A 23,306-nucleotide genomic window follows, 5' to 3' on the forward strand; every position below is an offset into this window, starting at 1 on the left:
AACATTTGTCAGCAAAAGCTAAGTAGAGGCCAAAAAATACATAGTTTGAGTACTTCATGCATGAACCGGCACATGGACATGAAGCATAAGTTGCAGTGGGAAGCTCACTGTGCTACAATGCGGCCTAGCCGGCCGGGCCAACCACCATCTGCCATATCTTGTGCATCCGCGGCCTCTTCATCCTCTGTGACTGGGGGGACAGCAGTCACACCTGTTTTGGGGCGCAAACCTGCCACCTCTTTACGCGCAACAGCCAGAGTGATTGGCAGGTCATCATTTTCTTTGGAGGTGGTAACACCAGCTGGTGTTGAGCGCTGTCCGACATTGATAGCACCACCTTTGGATCAAGGCAACCTAACATGTCCGCCTGCATCTTCCTCACAGACCGGCAGTTTGCCGGGGACACCCTTATCAACCCCGTCTAAGCACAATAGCCAGCCCTCGGTCCCTCAGATGTGGACAAGTAAAAGACTATTTCCTCCTAGCCATGAGAAAGCTAAGAGGTTGAATTTCACCATCTGCAAGCTCTTGGCTACAGAAATGCTGCCTTTCCACATGGTGGACACAGAGGATTTTCGAGACCTTATGTCCGTCGCAGTGCCCCAGTACCAGATGCCCAGTCGGCACTACTTCTCAAAGAAAGGTGTGCCTGCGCTCCACCAGCATGTCGCACACAACATCACCGCTTCTTTGAGAAACTCTGTGTGTGACAGGGTGCATTTCACCACAGACACTTGGACGAGTAGGCATGGACAGGGGCGTTACATGTCGCTGACTGGGCACTGGGTAACTATGGTGACAGCAGGACAAGGGGCTGCTGTCCAAGTCTTGCCGTCCCCACGAGTTGTGTGTCAATCCTCTTTATCTCAAAGTTCCTCCACTGCTTCTGCCTCCTCAACCTCCTCTCGGTCCTCCACCTGCACCCAAAGCCTGTCTGGTCGTGCCACAAGCTTTCTAACTGCGCAGAAGGGATCCTGCACACCTCCTTACTATGCTGGCAGTAGGGCTCAACGTCATCAGGCGGTTTTTACTTTGAAATGTCTGGGAAATGTGAGTCACACAGCTGAGGAGTTGTGGTCAGCTCTGGAGAACCAGTTTCATGAATGGTTGTCTCCACTGGACCTGAAACCAGGGAAGGCCGTGTGCGACAATGCTGCAAACCTGGGTGCGGCCCTTCGCCTGGGCAATGTCACACACGTGCCTTGTATGGCTCACGTGTTGAACCTGGTTGTCCAGCGATTTTTAGCCCACTATCCCGGACTAGATGGCCTTCTGCAGAGGGCACGGTCGCTGTGTGCTCACTTCCGCCGTTCGCATCCCGCAGCTCAGCGACTTACATCTCTACAGAAGTCGTTGGGCCTGCCACTTCACCGGCTAAAATGCGATGTGCCTACCCGGTGGAATTCAACTCTGCACATGTTGCAGCGACTGTGGCAGCACCGACAAGCCCTGGTGCAATACGTTCTGACGTATAGCCTGGGCCAACGAGATCCGGAGGTGGGGCAAATCACGCTGGAGGAGTGGTCTCAGATCAGGGACCTATGCACCCTTCTGCACAGTTTTGAAATGGCGACGAAGATGTTTAGTGCTGACGATGCCATTATCAGCATGACTATTCCGGTGATTTACATGCTGGAGCACATGTTAAACAGAATTCGGAGTCAGGTGGTGCGACAAGAGGAGGTGGAGGAAGTAGAGGAGGAGGAGTTGTATGCGGAAGGGCTAACATCTGCAAGGTCCAGACGGTCGGCAGCACCAAGGCGGCAGGCATGTGAGGGTGGGGGAGATGGTTTTACCAGGGCGCATGGTAGCAGCCAAACTAGTGAGGAAGGTGCAGGAGCCCAGGAAGAAGTGGAGGACGAACTGATGGAAGACTGATCAGATGAGGGAGACCTTGATCAAATTTCTGTTGTGCGAGGTTGGGGGGAGAGGACAGAGGAAGGAAGCATGATTGTTACCTCGCCACCAACACAACAGGGACTTGGTGCTCCTGGATGCACAACACACATGAGTGCCTTCTTGCTGCACTACCTGCAACATGACCCTCGAATTGGGAGAATTAGAAATAATCCTGACTACTGGGTTGCCACACTGTTAGATCCCCGGTACAAAAGTAAATTTGCAGAAATTATTCCTGCCATAGAAAGGGATGCACGCATGCAGGAGTATCAGCAGAGACTGTTGCAGAATGTTACATGTGCTTTTCCACAAAACACCAGTGGTGCACGTAGTGAATCTCACAGTTCCAACTTGCCAACCGTGGGACCGTTAAGTGTTCAGCACTCAAACCGTAACAGAACCACAGTATCTGCTGGTAACATCAATTTTGCGGAATCATTTCACCACTTTTTTAGCCCATCCTTTGCAAGGCCACAGGAGACAAGAAGTCTGACACATAGTCAACGCCTAAAGACGATGATACAGGAGTATCTCCAAGTAAACATTGAAGCCATGACTGTGTCACTGTACCCTTGCTCTTTTTGGGCTTCCAATCTGGATAAATGGCCAGAGCTAGCCACTTACGCCTTGGAGATCTTGTCATGCCCCGCAGCCAGCGTTCTGTCTGAACGTGTGTTCAGCGCTGCTGGTGGTGTGCTGACAGATAAGCGCACGCGGCTCTCCACTGATAATGTAGACAGACTCACGTTCATAAAGATGAACAAATCATGGATCCGAAATGACTTTTCTACCCCTGTGTCATCCTGGGGAGAGTAAAAGCTTGATGATTGGTTAAAATCACCTCACCAACCGTTTTAAGCTTTCAAATTACTAATCATGTTTATCTGTATCTTGGGTGGAAAATAATTTGGGCTTTGTAGCAGTGTGCAGTACTGATTCTATTAGGCCATCTATAATAAGCTCCACCAGATTTAAAATTACTAATCATGTTTATCTGTATCTTGGCTGGAAAATAATTTGGGCTTTGTAGCAGTGTGCAGCACTGATCCTATTAGGCCATCTATAATAAGCTCCACCAGATTTAAAATTACTAATCATGTTTATCTGTATCTTGGCTGGAAAATAATTTGGGCTTTGTAGCAGTGTGCAGCACTGATTCTATTAGGCCATCTATAATAAGCTCCACCAGATTTAAAATTACTAATCATGTTTATCTGTATCTTGGCTGGAAAATAATTTGGGCTTTGTAGCAGTGTGCAGCACTGATCCTATTAGGCCATCTATACTAAGCTCCACCAGATTTAAAATTAATAATAATTTTTAGCTGCATCTAGCCCGGAAAATAATTTTGGGGCTCCGAGATGCGCAAGACACATAAGTGCCTTCTTGCTGCACTACCTGCAACATGACCCTCATATTGTCAGAATTCGAAGTATTCATGACTACTGGGTTGCCACACTCTTAGATCCCCCAAACTTTTCGATCAACCTTTTCATTTTAAAAAAGACCAAAAAAATGGTCATTTTTGAAATTATAAGCATTAGCAGGTTATTAGAAACTGAAATCAAACAGTTTTCAACTCAAAACTTTATTCTAGGTGATGTTACATTTTCACATAGGACCCCTTGTTCGAAAGGAGCTTCTGAACTCTCTCGTCCATTGAATTTGTCAGGTTTTGGATGGTTTCTGCTTCAATTGTTTTGCATGAGGACAGAATACCCTCCCAGAGCTGTTGCTTAGTTGTGAACTGCCTCCCGCCATCATAGACACTCCTTTTGATGATGCTCCAGAGGTTCTGAATGGGGTAGAGGTCAGGGGAGCATGGGGGTCACACCATAAGTTTGTCCCCTTTTATGCCCATATCAGCCAGAGATGCAGATGTTTTATGTGCAGCATGAGATGGTGCATTATCATGAATAAAAATGATCTTGCTGTGGAATACACGGTTCTTCTTCTTGAACCATGGCAGGAAGTGCTGTTTGAGAAAATCCACATACATTATGGAGTTCATCTTTACCCCTTCAGGGATCCTAAAGGGGCCGACAATCTCTCTCCCCATGATTCCAGCCCAAAACATTACTCCACCTCCTCCTTGTTGGCGCTGTAGCCGTGTTTGTGTGGGGTGTCCATCAACCAGCCATCCTCCACTCCATCCATCTGGACCATCGAGCGCTGCACGGCACTCATCCGTGAACAAAACAGTTTTGAAATCAGTCTTCATGTAATCTTTGGCCCACTGGAGCCGTTTCTGCTTGTGTGAAGTGGATAGAGGAGGTCGACAGGATGGCGTATGCACAGCTGCAAACCTCTGAAGGACCCTGCATCTTGTTGTTCGGGGGACGTTGGAGGCACCAGCAGCTTCAAAAACTTGTCTGCTGCTATGACAAGGCTTTTTTGCCGCTGCTCTTTTAACCTGACATAATTGCCTGTAGGAAAGAGTCCTCAATTTGCCCTTATCAGCACGCACACGTGTGTACTGTGAATCAGCTACATACTTCTTGATTGCCAAGACACTTCATCCTGATCATCGCACAATGTTGATTGTAGTCATGCCTTGACCTAAACACTCCACAATTTGTTGCTTCTCAGCAGCCGACACATCCTTTTTCTTTCCCATTTTGGCAGAAAATGTAGGCTGCTTAATAATGTGAGACAGCCTTCTTAAGTAGTCTTGCCTTTCATTGGACACACCTGCCAAACTAATTAGCACAGGTGTCTGCAATTGCTTACAGTGATATAAAGAGCCCTGACACACATCACCATCAATGAGTTTAACTGACAAACAAACAAATTCTTCCCTTATCACTCCTAAACACTTTTTGCATAATAATTTGGAACACAGTGTACATGTGCTTTTCCACAAAACACCAGTGGTTCACGTAGTGAATCTTACAGTTCTAACTTGCCAACCGTGGTCTGTATGGAGTTGTTCAATAAAGGGCCCAAAATTAAAATAACATAGATGGGAGAGGTCTCTATGAATAGGAATTCCTAAGTATTTGATACCCTGTGAGGGCCAGGCAAAGGGAAAGTTGGACTGGATGGAATCCTGTATGGATTTGGGGAGGGAGACATCGAGGGCCTCAGACTTCGCTGCATTGATTTTAAAATTTGACCATGTAACAAAGTGATCTATTTCAGCCATAACAGCATGGATGGATATATGTGATTGAGTGATATATACTAGGACATCATCAGCAAATAGAGAGCACTTGTACTCGGTGCCTCCCACCTCAATCCACCTGATATTGGGGTTATGGCGAATTGATGAGAGCAGGTGCTCCGTCACTAGGATGTATAAGAGAGGGGACAGAGGACATCCCTGCCTTGTCCCATTGGTGATTGTGAAAGGTGATGAAAATGTTCTGATGCACCCCTTGGGCCTTGGGACACCCGGAGCCGGACCCTTTTTGGTGGATGCTGGTGGTTGTAGTCTCCGTGGCGGCGACCCGGTTCCGTGGCTCAGGGCGGTCAAACCAGTGGCGGAACTATTTATGTGGTTTTGATGTTTAAATGTCTGACTACGCCACCCGTGGATTGCGGTCAGAGTGAACCGCCGCTACAGGGCAGACCGCTAAGGCTGGTGTTGTGGGTGCAGCAGAGCGTAGCATAACTCCCCACGGGAGGAGTATAGCCTCAGGGCAGTGTATGCGGAGGATGGGGGTGATGGTGCAGGGCAGCAGCAGTAACGACATTGAGTCAGTGATGCAGTTCAGGGCCTTTACTCACAGTTCTTATTATCCAGACCACGTCTGCAGGTAACGGCTGCCCACGTCGTACTGTGCTCACCAGGTGAGGGGCTCAGACAACTCCCAGATAACTTTGGAGCACTTCACAGGACCCCCTTTGTGTGTCCTTTGTCTGGCCTTTCTTACCAACCCTTCTGTCCGGCTGCCTCGGGCCTCCTCTTGGTAAACTTGGCGCCAGTTTCCCTGACCCTATGTGTTGCCTTCCTAGCGGGTGTAGCGAGGGGCTGCGCCACATAAAATGTCACAGCCTCCGGTTTCTAGCTGAGGGTCATTTCCTGCCTCCACTAGTTTCGTGGACCGGTCTCCCCCTTTGGCCTGACCCCTCCACGCAGGTGGATTCGGGCGTGCGGTGGCGACTCGCCCGTCCGCACGCCTGGGATCCCTTCGTTCCTCGTTCCTGGAGACTTCTCCGCTCCTCTTCCTTCCTTCTCCCTCTTCCAGGCCTGGGCCTCTGTTACTAGGCCCACCTCCGGAGCAGAGCTCATGCAGAGCCCCTGCTCCCTGCCACTTCTGCTCAGACTTCTCTGCACTGAACTAAGATGGTGCCCACCTTTTATACTCCCTTCTCAATGCACCCAGGAACTGCTTCCTCCCTGCTCCTGCACTACAGGGTTCCCCTTCCTCAGTGTTCCCTCCCCCCACTCCAGTCGGGGACAGGGACTGTCGTGCCCATCTCAGGGGCATATTGGTTGCCCTGCCCCACGGCAATGTGGTGTAATGCATGCAGGTGTCGGGTCCTGATCCACACTCCATCCTTACCTGAGAGTGAGATATCACACCTCTGGGTGAGGTGCAATACCTCTGTAGCAACCGAGCCCTCAGAGTGCTATAGTTCCATTTATCTTCAGCCTAGGTGACGTATTGCGATACAGGGCCGTGATTTTGGCTATAAAAGGTTCCCCTAGACCCCTACCCCAAGCTTTTTAAGAGAATCATATATGGCGTGCCAGGAGACTCTATGGAATGCTTTCTCAGCATCCAACGAGAGAATCTAATTACAAATTTTTAACTGCATCTAGCCCAGGAAATACTTTGTGCCTAGTAGCAGTGTCTGCTAGTCAGCGGATTATCCCGGCTGTTAAGCAAGCTACACCACCTGTAGTTTGGACACTTAATTTTTTCAAAGGAAATGCTTCGGGACCACGGGATACTCAGTGAAGAGCATCAGGAGGCACCCCAAGCCACAGGGGCTGGGACTGGCGGTAGCACGCCTTGCAGTGGACCGCCAAGCTCGATCCTTATAAAAGCTTTTTAACTGCAGCAGCTTTAGTTGACGCTACTGGAGCTGGAATTACGCGGCTGCTGGCATGAGACTTGCCCTCCAATAGATCCTTGTAAATGGATTTAAAGTGTATTCATTCAAATTAGAGAGACAATTTAAATTAAAAAGCTTAGAGCTGCCTCCACCACAGGGGGGCTCTCTCGACCCACCAGCGGACTGGCACCAGTATTGGGAGAGGGGGGCTGGCCGTCAGGGTTCACCGCGGCTCTGGCACAAACCCGGCGACACGGAGGTGGCACGGGCAGGAGCGGACTGAACGTGTCGGCTTCTCACTTTTTGGATTTTAGAAGGGCATGACATGCCTATATCTGTGTCTCCCCCTCCTTTTACTCCTCCACCTCTTCTCTTTTCGCATGACTATATGTACTTGTCACTTTTCCATGTGTTAGTTGTGTCTTCTGAGCAGTTTGTCAGCTTTTGGACACCTTTGAAGGTGTTTTCTATGTGTTTCTATGTGTTTTTGTTTGCCTGCCATTGGTTTTAACGGTGTTCGAAGGTGTTCGACAAACAGTTCGACGAACAGTTCGTCGAACACACGGGTGTTCGACGAACCGAACCGAACTCGAACACTACGGGGGTGGCTCAACACTAATCACTATGTGCATTATCTCTGTACTGTGACATCACTATGTGCATTATCTATGTACTGTGACCTCACTATGTGTATTATCTCTGTAATGTGACATCACTGTGCTTATTATCTCTGTACTGTGACATCACTATATGTATTATCTCTGTAATGTGACATAACTGTGTTTATTATTTTTCTACTGTGATCTCACTTTGTGCATTATATCTTTACTGTGACATCACTATGTGCATCATCTATGTACTGTGACCTCATTATGTGCATTATCTATGTACTGTGACATCACTGTGTTTATTATCTCTGTACTGTGACATCACTCCTATGTGTATTATCTCTGTAATGTGACCTCACTGTGTTTATTATCTCTCTACTGTGACCTCACTATGTGCATTACCTCTGTACTGTGACCTCACTATGAGCATTATCCCTGTACTGTGACATCACTGTGTTTATTATCTCTGTACTGTCACCTCACTATGTGCATTACCTCTGTACTGTGACCTCACTATGAGCATTATCTCTATTGTGACATAACTATGTGCATTTTCTCTATATTGTGACATCACTATGTGAATTATCTCTGTAATGTGACATCACTGTGTTTATTATCTCTCTACTGTGACATCACTATGTGCATTATCTATGTACTGTGACCTCACTATGTGCATTATCTATGTACTGTGACATCACTATGTGCATTATCTCTGTACTGTGACATCACTATGTATTATCTCGGTAATCTGACATCACTGTGTTTATTATCTCTGTTCTGTGACCTCACTATGTGCATTATCTCTGCACTGTGACATCACTATGTGCATTATCTCTGTACTGTGACATCACTAATTGTACTATCTCTGTAAAGTGGCATCACTGTGTTTATTATCTCTCTACTGTGACCTCACTATGTGCATTATATCTGCTCTGTGACCTCACTATGTGCATTATCTATGTACTGTGACATCACTATGTGGATTATCTCGGTACTGTGACATCACTATGTGTATTATTACTGTAATATGACATCATTGTGTTTATTATCTCTCTACTGTGACCTCACTATGTGCATTATCTCAGTACTATGACCTCACTATGTGCATTATCTACGTACTATGACATCACTATGTGCATTATCTCTGTACTGTGACATCACTATGTGCATTATCTCTGTAATGTGACATCAGTGTGTTTATTATCACTCAATTGTGACCTCACTATGTGCATTATCTCTGTACTGTGACCTCACTATGTGCATTATCTATGTACTGTGACATCACTGTGTGCATTATCTCTGTACTGTCACATCACTACGTGTAATATCTCTGTAATGTGACCTCACTATGTGCATTATCTCTGTACTGTGACATCACTATGTGCATTATCTCTGTACTGTGTCATCACTATGTGTATTATCTCTGTACTGTGACATCACTATGTGTATTATCTAAGAAATGTGACATCACTGTGTTTATTATCTCTCTACTGTGACCTCACTACGTGAATTATCTCTTTACTGTGACCTTACTATGTGCATTATCTATGTACTGTGACATCACTGTGTTTATTATCTCTGTACTGTGACATCACTATGTGCATTATCTCTGTACTGTGACATAACTATATGTATTATCTCTGTAATGTGACATCACTGTGTTTATTATCTCTCTACTGTGACCTCACTATGTGCATTATCTCTGTAGTGTGAACTCACTATGTGCATTATCTATGTACTGTGACATCACTATGTGCATTATCTCTGTACTATGACATCACTATGTGTATTATCTCTGTAATGTGACATCACTGTGCTTATTATCTCTGTACTGTGACATCACTATGTGTATTATCTCTGTACTGTGACATCACTATGTGCATTATGTCTGCTCTGTGACCTCACTATGTGCGTTATCTATGTACTGTGACATCACTATGTGGATTATCTCGGTACTGTGACATCACTATGTGCATTATGTCTGCTCTGTGACCTCACTATGTGCATTATGTCTGCTCTGTGACCTCACTATGTGCGTTATCTATGTACTGTGACTTCACTATGTGGATTATCTCGGTACTGTGACATCACTATGTGTATTATCACTGTAATGTGACATCATTGTGTTTATTATCTCTCTTCTGTGACCTCACTATGTGCATTATCTCTGTACTGTGACCTCACTATGTGTATTATCTCAGTACTATGACCTCACTATGTGCATTAGCTCTGTACTGTGACATCACTATGTGTATTATCTCTGTAATGTGACATCACTGTGTTTATTATCACTCAATTGTGACCTCACTCTGTGCATTATCTCTGTACTGTGACCTCACTATGTGCATTATCTATGTACTGTGACATCACTGTGTGCATTATCTCTGTACTGTCACATCACTACGTGTAATATCTCTGTAATGTGACCTCACTATGTGCATTATCTCTGTACTGTGACATCACTATGTGCATTATCTCTGTAATGTGACATCACTGTGTTTATTATCTCTCTACTGTGACCTCACTATGTGCATTATCTCTGTAGTGGGAACTCACTATGTGCATTATCTATGTACTGTGACCCCACTATGTGCATTATCTCTGTACTATGACATCACTATGTGTATTATCTCTGTAATGTGACATCACTGTGCTTATTATCTCTGTACTGTGACATCACTATGTGTATTCTCTCTGTAACATGATATCACTATTTGCATTATCTCTGTACTGTGACATCACTATGTGCATTATCTCTGTTCTGTGACATTACTATGTGTATTATCTCTGTAACATGACATCACTGTGCTTATTATATCTGTATTGTGACATCACTATGTGTATTATCTCTGTAATGTGACATCACTATGTGTATTATCTCTGCAATATGACATCACTGTGTTTATTATCTCACTACTGTGACCTCACTAGGTGCATTATCTCTGCACTGTGACATCACTATGTGTATTATCTCTGTAATGTGACATCACTGTGTTTATTATCTCTGTACTGTGACATCACTGTGTTTATTTTCTCTCTACTGTGACCTCACTATGTGCTTTATCTCTGTACTGTGACATCACTATGTGTATTATCTCTGTAATGCGACATCACTGTGTTTATTATCTCTGTACTGTGATATCACTATGTGTATTATCTCTGTAATGTGACATCACTGTGTTTATTATCTCTCTACTGTGACCTCACTATGTGCATTATCTATGTACTCTGACCTCACTATGTGCATTATCTATGTACTGTGACATCACTATGTGCATTATCCCTGTACTGTGACATCACTATGTGTATTATCCCTGTACTGTGACATCACTGTGTTTATTATCTCTGTACTGTGACCTAACTATGTGCATTATCTCTGTACAGTGACCTCACTATGTGCATTATCTCAGTACTGTGACATCACTATGTGCATTATCTCTGTACTGTGACATCACTATGTGTATTATCCCTGTACTGTGACATCACTGTGTTTATTATCTCTGTACTGTGACCTAACTATGTGCATTATCTCTGTACAGTGAACTCACTATGTGCATTATCTCTGTACTGTGACATCACTATGTGCATTATCTCTGTAACGTGACATCACTGTGTTTATTATCTCTGTACTGTGACATCACTTTGTGTATTATCTTTGTAACTTGACATCACTGTGCTTATTATCTGTGTACTGTGACATCACTATGTGTATTATCTCTGTAATGTGACATCACTGTGTTTATTATCTCTCTACTGTGACCTCACTATGTGCATTATCCCTGTACTGTGACCTCACTATGTGCATTATCTCTGTACTGTGACCTCACTGTGTATTATGTCTGTAATGTGACATCACTGTGTTTATTATCTCTCTACTGTGACCTCACTATGTGCATTATCCCTGTACTGTGACCTCACTATGTGCATTATCTCTGCACTGTGACATCGCTATGTGCATTATCTCTGTACTGTGACATCACTATGTGTATTATCTCTGTAATGTGACAACACTTTGTTTATTATCCCTGTACTGTGACATCACTTTGTTTATTATCTCTGTACTGTGACCTCACTATGTGCATTACCTCTGTACTGTGACCTCACTATGAGCATTATCTCTGTACTGTGACATCACTATGTGCATTTTCTCTGTACTGTGACATCACTATGTGTATTATCTCTGTAATGTGATATCACTGTGTTTAGTGACTCTGTACTGTGACATCACTAAGTGTATTATCTCTGTAATGTGACATCACTGTGTTTATTATCTCTGTACTGTGACATCACTGTGTTTATTATCTCTAATAATAATAATAATAATAATAATAATAGTTTATTTTTATAGCGCCAACATATTCCGCAGCACTTTACAAATTTTAGGGGGGACTTATACAGACAATACAGAATAAGCATATCTCATATCGAACGGAGTGAGGGCCCTGCTCGCGAGCTTACAGTCTATGAGGAAGTGGGGGAGACACAAAAGGTAAAAAGTACATATATTGTATAATGCAGCCTTGATATACTGAATAGGATAAATAATAATACATGGACTGGTCGCCAGCCAGTATGTGTGCAGTCCTGACAGAGGCTTTTATGTGCATGGTTGGTTTGAACCCGAAGTTGAAGAAGATTTTAATATGGGGGAAAGCTGGGATGGACAGAGTGTGTTTAGGTGATACGCCAGTCTAAAGAAATGTGTTTTTAGGGTTCGCTTGAAACTGTGGGTATTGGGAATTAATCGAACTGTCCTGGGTAGTGCATTCCAGAGAATTGGCGCAGCACGCGAGAAATCTTGGAGACGGGAGTGGGAAGTTCGGATTATGGAGGATTTTAGTTTCAAGTCATTTGCAGAACGGAGGGCACATGTAGGGTGGTAGACTGAGACAAGGGAGGAGATGTAGGGGGGTACTGAAGCATGGAGCGCTTTGTGGGTAAGCGTGATAAGTTTAAAACGAACTCTATATTGGATGGGCAACCAATGCAATGACTGGCACAGGGAAGAGGCATCGGTGTAGCGGTTGGCGAGGAATATGATCCTGGCTGCTGCGTTCAGGACGGATTGGAGAGGGGAGAGTTTAGTAAGAGGGAGACCGATTAGTAGAGCGTTGCAATAGTCAAGACGAGAATGAATAAGAGCGACAGTAAGAGTTTTTGCCGAGTCAAAGGTGAGAAAAGTCCTGATTCTTGAGATGTTTTTGAGGTGTAGATGACATGAACGAGCGAGTGATTTGATGTGAGGAGTGAAAGAAAGATCTGAATCAAAAATGACCCCAAGACAGCGGGCTTGTAGCTGGGGAGTAATGGTTGAGCCACAAACGGAGATGGCAATATCGGGCACAGGTAGATTAATGGAGGGAGGAAAGACGAGTAGTTCAGTTTTTGACAGATTCAGTTTTAGGCAGAGGGAGGACATAATGTTAGACACAGCAGAAAGACAATCACTGGTCTTTTGTAGTAATGCAGGGGTGATGTCCGGAGCAGAGGTGTATAATTGGGTGTCATCAGCATAGAGATGGTACTGAAAACCGAATCTACTGATTGTTTGTCCAATAGGAGCAGTGTATAAGGAGAAAAGAAGGGGGCCTAGGACTGATCCTTGTGGAACCCCGACAGTAAGAGGAAGTAGGGAGGAGGAGGAGCTGGCGAAAGACACAGAGAAGGAGCGGTCAGAGAGATAAGAGGAGAACCAGGAGAGAACCGTGTCCTTGAGGCCAATAGTGCGGAGCATAGTGAGGAGGAGCTGATGATCCACAGTGTCAAATGCTGCAGAGAGATCCAGGAGAATCAGCAGGGAGTAGTGACCATTAGATTTAGCTGTTAGTAGATCATTAGAGACTTTAGTGAGGGCAGTTTCAGTAGAATGTAAAGAGCGGAAACCAGATTGTAAAGGGTCAAGAAGAGAGTTGTCTGAGAGATAGCGGATTAGACGGGAGTGGACCAGGCGTTCCAGGAGTTTAGAGATAAAGGGAAGATTGGAAACAGGTCTGTAGTTGGCCGTGCAGTTCTGGTCGAGGGATGGTTTTTTAAGTAATGGTTGTATGCTGGCGTGCTTAAAAGAAGAGGGAAAGATACCAGATGAGAGGGAAAGGTTGAAAATTTTAGTTAGGTGAGAGGTGACAGCTGGAGCAAGGGACTGAAGGAGATGTGAGGGAATAGGGTCGCTGGTGCAGGTGGTAGGGCGAGAAGATGCAAGGAGCCTGATCACTTCATCTTCCGTGACTGGTTCGAAGTCAGAAAATGAGCAAGATACAATGTGGCGGGGGGGAGCATGCATAACATTTGGGGATTGGGAGAAAATTTCCTGTCGGATATGGTCAATTTTTTCTTTGAAATAGTTAGCCAGATCGTCAGCGCTGAGGTCGGTGGTCGGGGCCTGTGCTGTTTGATTGAGGAGAGAATGAAACGTGTCAAAGAGTCGTTTAGGATTATTGGAAAGTGAGATGATGAGGTTGTTAAAGTAGGTTTGTTTGGAGAGGTGAAGGGCAGAGTTATATGTTTTCAGCATAAATTTATAGTGGAGGAAATCTTCGGGCAGATTTGATTTTCTCCACAGCCGTTCAGCGCACCTGGAGGACCGCTGGAGAAGACGTGTTTGAGGCGTGTGCCAGGGTTGTCGCCGTCTATGCCGAATTGTTCTTTGTGTAGGAGGTGCGGCTTCATCCAGGGCGCATAGCATTATTTTGTTATAATGCTTCAATGCAGATTCGGGACATGAGAGGGAGGAGATTGGGGCCAATGATGATTGCAACCTTTTTATAAATTTCTGGGTGTTAATGGCGCGTAAATTTCTATAAGTGTGGACGGTGGGAGTGTCTTGAGTAGAGTCACAGTTCTTGACAGAGAATGAAAGAAGATTATGGTCAGAGAGTGGAAGGGGAGAGTTAGTAAAGTCATGTACTGAGCAAAGCCGGGAGAAGATCAGGTCCAATGTGTTCCCGTCCTCATGTGTAGGAGAATTAGCAAGCTGTGAAAGGCCGAAGGAGGAGGTTAGCGATAAAAGGTGAGCGGCAGATGGGGAAAGAGAATCGCCAATTGGGATGTTAAAGTCTCCCATGATTATCGTGGGGATGTCGCAGGATAGAAAATTTGTAAGCCAGGCAGCAAAGTGATCCAGGAATTGATGGAGGGGACCTGGGGGGCGATAGACAACCGCCACTCGCAGGGAGAAGGGCCGGTAGAGTCTGACTGTGTGGGCCTCAAAGGACGGGAAGATAAGGGAGGGTACAGGGGGGATAACCTGAAAAGTACATTTTGTTGAAAGAAGCAGACCAACACCTCCACCTGATCTGTTGTCAGGTCGCGGGGTATGAGAGAAATGTAGGCCACCATAGGAGAGAGCTGCAGCGGCGGTGGTGTCCGACTGCTGGATCCAGGTTTCAGTGAGAGCCAGAAGGTTGAGGGAATTAGAGAGGAAAAAGTCATGGATGTAAGAGAGTTTATTACAAGCTGAGCGTGCATTCCAAAGGGCACAGTTGAATGAGACAGAAGATATGCAGGGAATATTAATGAGATTAGCAGGGTTTCTGAATGTAACAGGGAAAGAGTTAGTGTTATTATTACTGGAGGGTCCTGGGTTGGGAGAAATATCACCTGCGACTAATAGAAGGAAGATACAGAGAGTGAGCAGATGATTGAGTGATTTGTGAGAGCGTTTCCTGCGTTGTATGGTGGGAATGAATGGATCTGCGTGGTATAACATTGTGAAGAGAGCATGACAACTGTACATAGGAGAAGAGAGGAGTGAGGGATTAATATGGATGAAGTGTGCCGCATTTGTGGGAGAACGGTGAATGTGGATGATTGTAGCAACCAGAGTATAAATGGCACAGATACAAATGGTGAATACTGTTTGCCAAAAAGATGACCTGGAAGCAAGTTTGTTTAATTGTCTTGCATGTCTTACCTGTCTCCTGCCCTGTCCAACTGCCATTTTCTAACTGCCAGGGCACTTTGCTAAATTATGGCACTTCGATAAAGTATGCATAAATGCCCCCGCATAAATGCCTCCCCTTAACTAAGTCTCAATATATAGGGACGTATCTGCTTAGATCTGCACAGATTTAACTCATTAACAATCAATCACTAGCTTAAAAGACAACAGGAGACCATAAAGTGCAGGGAAAAAAAAAAAAAAAAAAGACTAGTAAACTCGGCATGGATCATAAACTCTTAAAGTAAGTGTGATGACCTTTAAGTATCATGGAATAAAAAAGCTAGAGGAGTGAAAAAATATATACCAGAAATTGATAGGCTGCAGAGCATTGCATGGAGATATAATGCAGTTTTCAGGACAGATCACACAAGCAGTGAAAAATATATACCAGAAATTGATAGGCTGCAGAGCCTCTGCACTGTACTGTGACCTCACTATGTGCATTATCTCTGTACTGTGACCTCACTATGTTCATTTTCTATGTACTGTGACATCACTATGTGCATTATCTCTGTACTGTGACATCACTATGTGTATTATCTCGGTAATGTGACATCACTGTGTTTATTATCTCTCTACTGTGACCTCACTATGTGCTTTATCTCTGTACTGTGACCTCACTATGTGTGTTATCTCTGTACTGTGACCTCACTATGTGCATCATCTCTGCACTGTGACCTCACTATGTGCATTATCTCTGTACTGTGACCTCACTATGTGCATTATCTCTGCACTGTGACCTCACTATGTGCATTATCTCTGTACTGTGACCTCACTATGTGCATTATCTCTGTACTGTGACCTCACTATGTGCATTATCTCTGTACTGTGACCTCACTATGTGCATTATCTCTGCACTGTGACATCACTATGTGCATTATCTCTGTACTGTGACCTCACTATGTGCATTATCTCTGTACTGTGACCTCACTATGTGCATTATCTCTGTAATGTGACCTCACTATGTGCATTATCTCTCTACTGTGACCTCATTATGTGCATTATCTCTGTACTGTGACCTCACTATGTGCATTATCTCTGTACTTTGACCTCAATATGGGCATTATCTCTGTACTGTGACATCACTATGTGTATTATCTCTGTAATGTGACATCACTGTGTTTATTATCTCTGTACTGTGACATCACTATGTGTATTATCCCTGTAATGTGGCATCACTGTTTATTATCTCTCTACTGTGACATCACTATGTGCATTATCTCTGTACTGTGACCTCACTATGTGCATTATCTATCTACTGTGACATCACTATGTGCATTATCTCTGTACTGTGACATCACTATGTGTATGTGTATTATCTCGGTAATGTGACATCACTATGTTTATTATCTCTCTACTGTGACCTCACTATGTGCATTATCTCTGTACTGTGACCTCACTATGTGCATTATCTCTGTATTGTGACCTCACTATTTGCATTATCTCTGCACTGTGACCTCACTATGTTCATTATTTCTGTACTGTGACCTCACTATCTGCATTATCTCTGCACTGTGACATCACTATGTGCATTATCTCTGTACTGTGACATCACTATGTGTATTATCTCTGTAATGTGACATCACTGTGCTTATTATCTCTTTACTGTGACATTACTATGTGTATTATCTCTGTAATGTGACCTCACTATGTGCATTATCTCTGCACTGTGACATCACTATGTGTATTATCTCTGTAATGTGGCATCACTGTGTTTATTATCTCTCTACTGTGACATTACTATGTGTATTATCTCTGTAATGTGGCATCACTGTGTTTATTATCTCTGCACTGTGACATCACTATGTGTATTATGTCTGTAATGTGACATCACTGTCTTTATTATCTCTCTACTGTGACATCACTATATACATTATCTCTGTACTGTGACCTCACTATGTTCATTATCTATGTACTGTGACATCCCTATGTGCATTATCTCTGTACTGTGACATCACTATATAGTTAGTAAAGCCGAATAAAGACTTGCGTCCATCAAGTTCGACCTGTAAGTTCTGTAGTTGCTAAAGTTGATCCAGAGGAGGGCAAAAACCCCAAATGATTTGGCCAATCTTCACCTGAGGAAAAATTCCCTCCCGACTCTGAAACCAGCAGTCAGAATAAATCCCTGTATCAACCTACTATTTTATTCTATTTTTAAGTATATGCTGAAATCTGCCTGGTATCTAGAAATGCATCCAGTCCCCGCTTGAACTGGTTTAGTGAATCCGACATTACCGTCTCCTCACTCAGTGAATTCCATATTTTCACTGCTCTTACCGTAAAGAACCCCTTCCTATGCTGGTGCTGGAACCTTTTCTCTTCCAGTCTTAATGAATGCCCTTTTGTTACCGTAATATCCCTCCTTTTGAACAAATCCCGGGCAAGGTCTCTATACTGTCCCCTAACATATTTGTACACATTTATTATGTCCCCCCTCAACCTTCTCTTTTCCAGGATGAATAGTCCTAGTTTTGCCAACCTCTCTGGGTATTGCAGTCCCTCCATTCCACTTATTAATTTTGTTACCCTCCTTTGTACCTTTTCAAGCTCGTTTATATCCTTTCTATATATTGGTTTCGACTAATCAGCAGAGCGGTGTTTAAATTTGGCGCTAATACTGCTGATTGGTTGCGGCCGGCGACAGCGACCAATCAGCAGAGTGTTGTTTAAATTTGGCACCAAAATTGCTGATTGGTCGCGGCCGGCCACCGCGATCAATCAGCAGAGCAGGGTTTACATTTGGCGCCAGAATCGCTGATTGGTCACGCCCGGCGGTCGCGACCAATCAGCAGATCGGAATTTAAATTTTGCGCCAATACTGCTGATTGTTCGAGGCCGGCGACTGAGACCAATTAGCAGAGCATTGTTTAAATTTGGCGTCAATCTCGCTGATTGGTCGCGTCTGCCGTCCGCGACCAATCAGCAGAGCGTTGTTTAAATTTGGTGCCAATCTCGCTGATTGGTCGCGGCTGGAATTCGCGACCAATCAACAGAGCATTGTTTAAATTTTTCGCCAAAATCGTTGATTGGTCGCGGCTGGCGGTAGCGACCAATCAGCAGAGCGGTGTTTCAATTTGCCACCAAAATCGCTGATTGGTCGGGGCCGGCGGCCGCAACCAATCAGCGTCGTATTAGTGAGGACCGAGGAGCGGTGCTGCCTGTGCGGGTACTTCCGCTGCCAGCAGCTGGGAGATGAGCGGCTGCTCGCAGCAGAAGCATCCCGACCGGCGGTGCCGCTCCTCGGTCCTCCGTTCACACTTGCCGTCGGGAGCTCATAGCGCTGTTTAAATTAAGCGCCAATCTCGCTGATTGGTCGCGGTTGGTTGGGGCATTAAAACCGTCTTGTTAAACCACTCTGAACTCCACGTCTCTTCCAAGGGGCATTAAAACCGTCTTGTTAAGCTACTGTGACCTCCACGTCTCTTCCAAGGGGCATTTAAACGGTCTTGTTAAGATACTGTGACCTCCACGTCTCTTCCAAGGGGCATTAAAACCATCTTGTTAAACCACTCTGAACTCCACGTCTCTTCCAAGGGGGATTAAAACCGTCTTGTTAAGCTACTGTGACCTCCACGTCTCTTCCAAGGGGCATTAAAACCGTCTTGTTAAACCACTCTGAACTCCACGTCTCTTCCAAGGGGCATTAAAACCGTCTTGTTAAACCACTCTGAACTCCACGTCTCTTCCAAGGGGCATTGATATTGTCTTTTTATTCCACTGTAACCTCCACCACTCTTCCAAGGGGCATTAAAACCATCTTGTTAAGCTACTGTGACCTCCATGTCTCTCCTAAGGGGCATTAAAACCATCTTGTTAAGCTACTGTGACCTCCACGTCTCTTCCAAGGGGCATTAAAATGGTCTTGTTAAACCACTGTGAACTACACAGCTCTTCCAAGGGGCATTGAAATGTTGTTTTCAGTTACCTCTAACCTCCACGACTCTTCCATTCACTGCTAAGGCCAACAGTGTACTGGAGTCCCAGTTGCTATAAATGGAAAAAATGGTTTAGTTAAGGCCCTCTGACCTCCATGTCACTTCCAAGGGGCTTTGGAGTGCCTCGAAATTTTTGGTAGGCATTGCACTCACTGTATGCCCTATAACTGTGTAGCCGAACCGCTCCTTTTGGTACAGAAATATATCCTACAAGACATGTGTGGTTGACTGGCCTGATATTGATGTGAATGGTCCCTGTTCCTCCTGCTCTTTCTCCTTTGCCACCACCTCATCCATCATTCATCACCTGAAGCTTTGTTTTAACAGGAGTCATAGAACTGGGATAGTAGCAGGATAACATCCAGAAATCCTCGGAGGAGGTAGGATATGCGCCAAAACGTTGACCACCTCAGGCCTAGCCGCTACTACATACATGAGCTTGCATTCCAAGGAACAGAAAGCTAATGAGATGGATAGCCTCATGATCATAAATAATTTACTCGTTGTGTAGGAGGCCGACCATTGCTGCTGTTTACCTTCTGAACTTTGTGTTGAAGCCTGATTGACCCAGGACCCGCAATCCTCTATGTCTGGAGGACGTGTTGCATCACAGTGTCCAGCTGTATCCCGGCTTCCACAATATTAACCCAGTGTGAAGGCGTCAGTGAGATGGACCATCCCTGGCCACATTCACTTGTCCACGTGTTTGTGGTTAGGCTGTCCTTCCCACTAAATGCACTGGGGAGGTCACAGGTAATGTTTTGGTATGCGCGCTTGTGTATAAGGCGCACCGAGACAAATAGGGGCAGCTGGGGATCGTTTATGGACACCCAGCCGCCCCCAGGCGGCTGGGGACCGTGTGTGGGCACCCGGCCGCGGGGCGGCTGGGGACCGAGTATGGACACCCGGCCGCCCCCTGGCGGATGGGGACCAAGCGTAAACACCCGACCACCCCCGGCGGCTGCGGACCAAGCGTGGACACCCGGCCGCCGGGCGGCTGGGGACTGAGTATGGATACCAGGCCGCCGACGCAGCCATGACGTGGTGGCCAGATTCCGCCTCCACATGCCTAAAAGGCCCAATTTCAAGTGCAAGCAAGCAAGCAGTATGGTATTGCAGCCTGGGGGTGGGTGAGTGGGTGGCAGGCTGCATACTTGCTCTTTCATTGCAAGGAATGGGGGAGGTACAATTGAACACTGCCCTGGGACAAGGACTTGCACGGGGATAGTTGCAAGTCTGCATCTTCTGATGCGGCAAGGATCATTTCTGATGGGCACACTTTTAGGCAGTGACCTAGGTGTCAGAGATGCATCCAGGGGTCTTCCCCATGCTGTTCCCATGTCTTTTCAGCACTGTATGCATGTGTCACACAGCACATGGCCAGATAAGGTTGTAAAATGTTAAAATGACATTTCCCGGTGATTGCATTTGTCACGGTTGAAAGCAATGCAAAAGTGCAAAAACGCATAAAAAATGCTACTTGTGAACATAGCCCAAGGTGTGGAGGAGTATTTTTGTTTTTGGTTATTTATTTTACCTTATACACAAGTCATTACCCTGGAAAGGATGTTCCTTAACATATTTCACAGGAAAACAGTTTCAGTTTCATTTTTGAACCTTCTATTGTGAGCCCGTAAAAGTGGCTTAATACCTCTGACCACGTTATTGACAGCAGTGACCTGGGGGTCAGAAATGCTTCCTGGGGCGATCCCCATGCTGTCCCCGTGTCATTTGAGCACTGTCACTATCGTTTTGGGCACTTTTTAGGCTTTCTACAGACTGCCGGGGGTGCCGCCGCAAAAATGCTCGGGTCTCCCATAGGGACATTGGGTTCATTGCTCGGGTCCGGCAACCGAGTATCACGGCGAGCTCGGGCCGAGCTTCGAGCACCCGAGCATTTTAGTGTCGCTCAACACTAGTCCCTATCTGATATTTAGTTCTGTGTGCAGTTTCTGTGTTACACCCAGACAGACGAACCGCTGTATACTCACACGTATCAGATTCCTGAATGTTTGGAAACTTTTCTAGTTTTTTTTTTTATCACAAAACATAGAGATGTCAGGGATTGAACCCAGGGCCTCATACATGCAAAGCATGCGCTCTACCACTGAGCTACATCCCCTGTATGGACACCCAGGGATTTGTTCTCATCTACAAGAGTCACTAATCTATGACTATCTACTAATAGATTTTCTCTGTTATTTTTTCTCTTCTATAATCATGCAGCATAAATAACATCATATTCTCATAGTCTGGACTATTAGGGACAAGACGAAACTATTTTTCTTTAATTTTTTATTATTTGTTTATATTTAAAATATGGGGAAAAAAGGAGGCGATTTTATTTTTTACATCTTTTTTTGAACAGATTAAAAAAAAATGCAATTCTCCTTTTCCCATATTTTAAAGAGATTGTTCCCTACTGGATGGCGCTTTTCGATTGTCCCAATCAAATAAGAAGAAAGCATAGAGCACTTACCTCCCAGATATGCACCGTGACAAGCACTGCACCCCATGATGATCTCCTGACATTGCTTATGTCTGATGATTGGTTGCAGGCCATCAGCGGCGGCAGAAAGGCGGCATCACCTGCAGGAGAGAATACACTCTTGTGTCAGTGTGAGCGGGCTGTCGTCGAGAGCAGTCACATTAGTGACTGCTGATGTGACTGCTCTCCAAGTCATCCGGACTGTCATGGGACAGTATGGATTATATTCACGGCGGACAGGTGAGTATTATGGTGGTTTACTATTTTTTGTAGTTTACTGGTGACAAGGGCATCAGGGATTAGGTGTTAAGGTGAGCATTATGGTGTTTTTTAATTTTTTCTCTTTTACCGGGAACAAGGACTTCGGTGGATTAGACATAAAGGTGAGTATAATACTTTTTTATTTTTATTTCAATAAAAGAGTGTTTGTCTTTATTTAAAATAAAGGACTTTATTCTGGGTGGTTTTTTTTACAATCTGACTATTGGGTTAGTAATAGGGAGTCTTATAGATGCCTCTCCATTACTAACTTGTGGACTTGATATTAGCGGCCATAAAACAGCTGACGTCAACCCCACAATCATTAACCCACTTGTCATCGCATCAGGGCAAGTGGGAAAATCGGAGGCTAAGCATCAGATTTGGCACATTTTATTGATGCGCCATTTCTGCGGCGGATGAGAGCTGATGTTTTTAGTCTAGGAGGGGGCCAATAACCATGGCCACTTCCTAAGCTATTAATATAAGCCCGCAGCTGTCTGTTTAGCCTTTGATGGTTAGTGAATATAGGGGGACCCCACATCAATTTTTGTTTGGGGTCTCCCCTTTAATAATCAATAAAGGCTAAGCAAACAGCTGTGCGCTGATATTAATAGCCTGGGAACCGTAATGGGTATTGACCTGTTCCCAGAATATTAATATCAGCCACCAGCCGTTGACTTTCCCTTTGCTGATTATGAAAATGACGAGGGACCCCACTTATTTTTTTTTTATTAACAAGCACAGTAAAATAGACACCTAAGGTAACCTTAGTTCGCAGCCTCTAGGTGTTCCAGCAGCTGGAAACTCCCAAAACCTAAAATGTCCCTCAAAGTTTCCCATGAGATTTCTGGGCCTTGCAGCTGCCGGGAGACCCGGTGGCTTTGAACTCTACAAGGTTACCGGAGTTCAAGCCACCAGGTCTGACAGTAGCTCTAACGTGGGACTTTTGAATGCCGGAGTGCCGGACAGGCGCCGGGAGCTGAATGCAGCTCACATCATTGTTGCCTGAGATCAGCGCCGAGCAAGAGACAATGATGGAAATTGTAGTCAGCACCCCTAGGGTACATTATGTGTAAAATAAAGAATTAAATTTAAAAAAACAGAGTGGGCTCTGGCCAAATTTTCATAACCAGCAGAGGGAAAGCCGTGTGCTGGGGGCTGATATTACT

The 23,306-nt window shown here is 44.9% G+C and overlaps 1 non-coding gene across 1 annotated transcript; it reads right to left on the reverse strand.

The window, feature by feature from the left end:
- Window positions 1-21,438: 21,438 nt before the first annotated feature.
- Window positions 21,439-21,510, reverse strand: TRNAA-UGC (transfer RNA alanine (anticodon UGC)). Its single transcript has one exon. It is a non-coding gene; the product is annotated as a tRNA-Ala (tRNA).
- Window positions 21,511-23,306: the final 1,796 nt, after the last annotated feature.

Source organism: Phyllobates terribilis, unplaced genomic scaffold, assembly GCF_046119375.1.
Source record: "Phyllobates terribilis strain yellow unplaced genomic scaffold, ASM4611937v1 Scaffold_81__1_contigs__length_6697587, whole genome shotgun sequence".
Taxonomy (NCBI): domain Eukaryota; kingdom Metazoa; phylum Chordata; class Amphibia; order Anura; family Dendrobatidae; genus Phyllobates; species Phyllobates terribilis.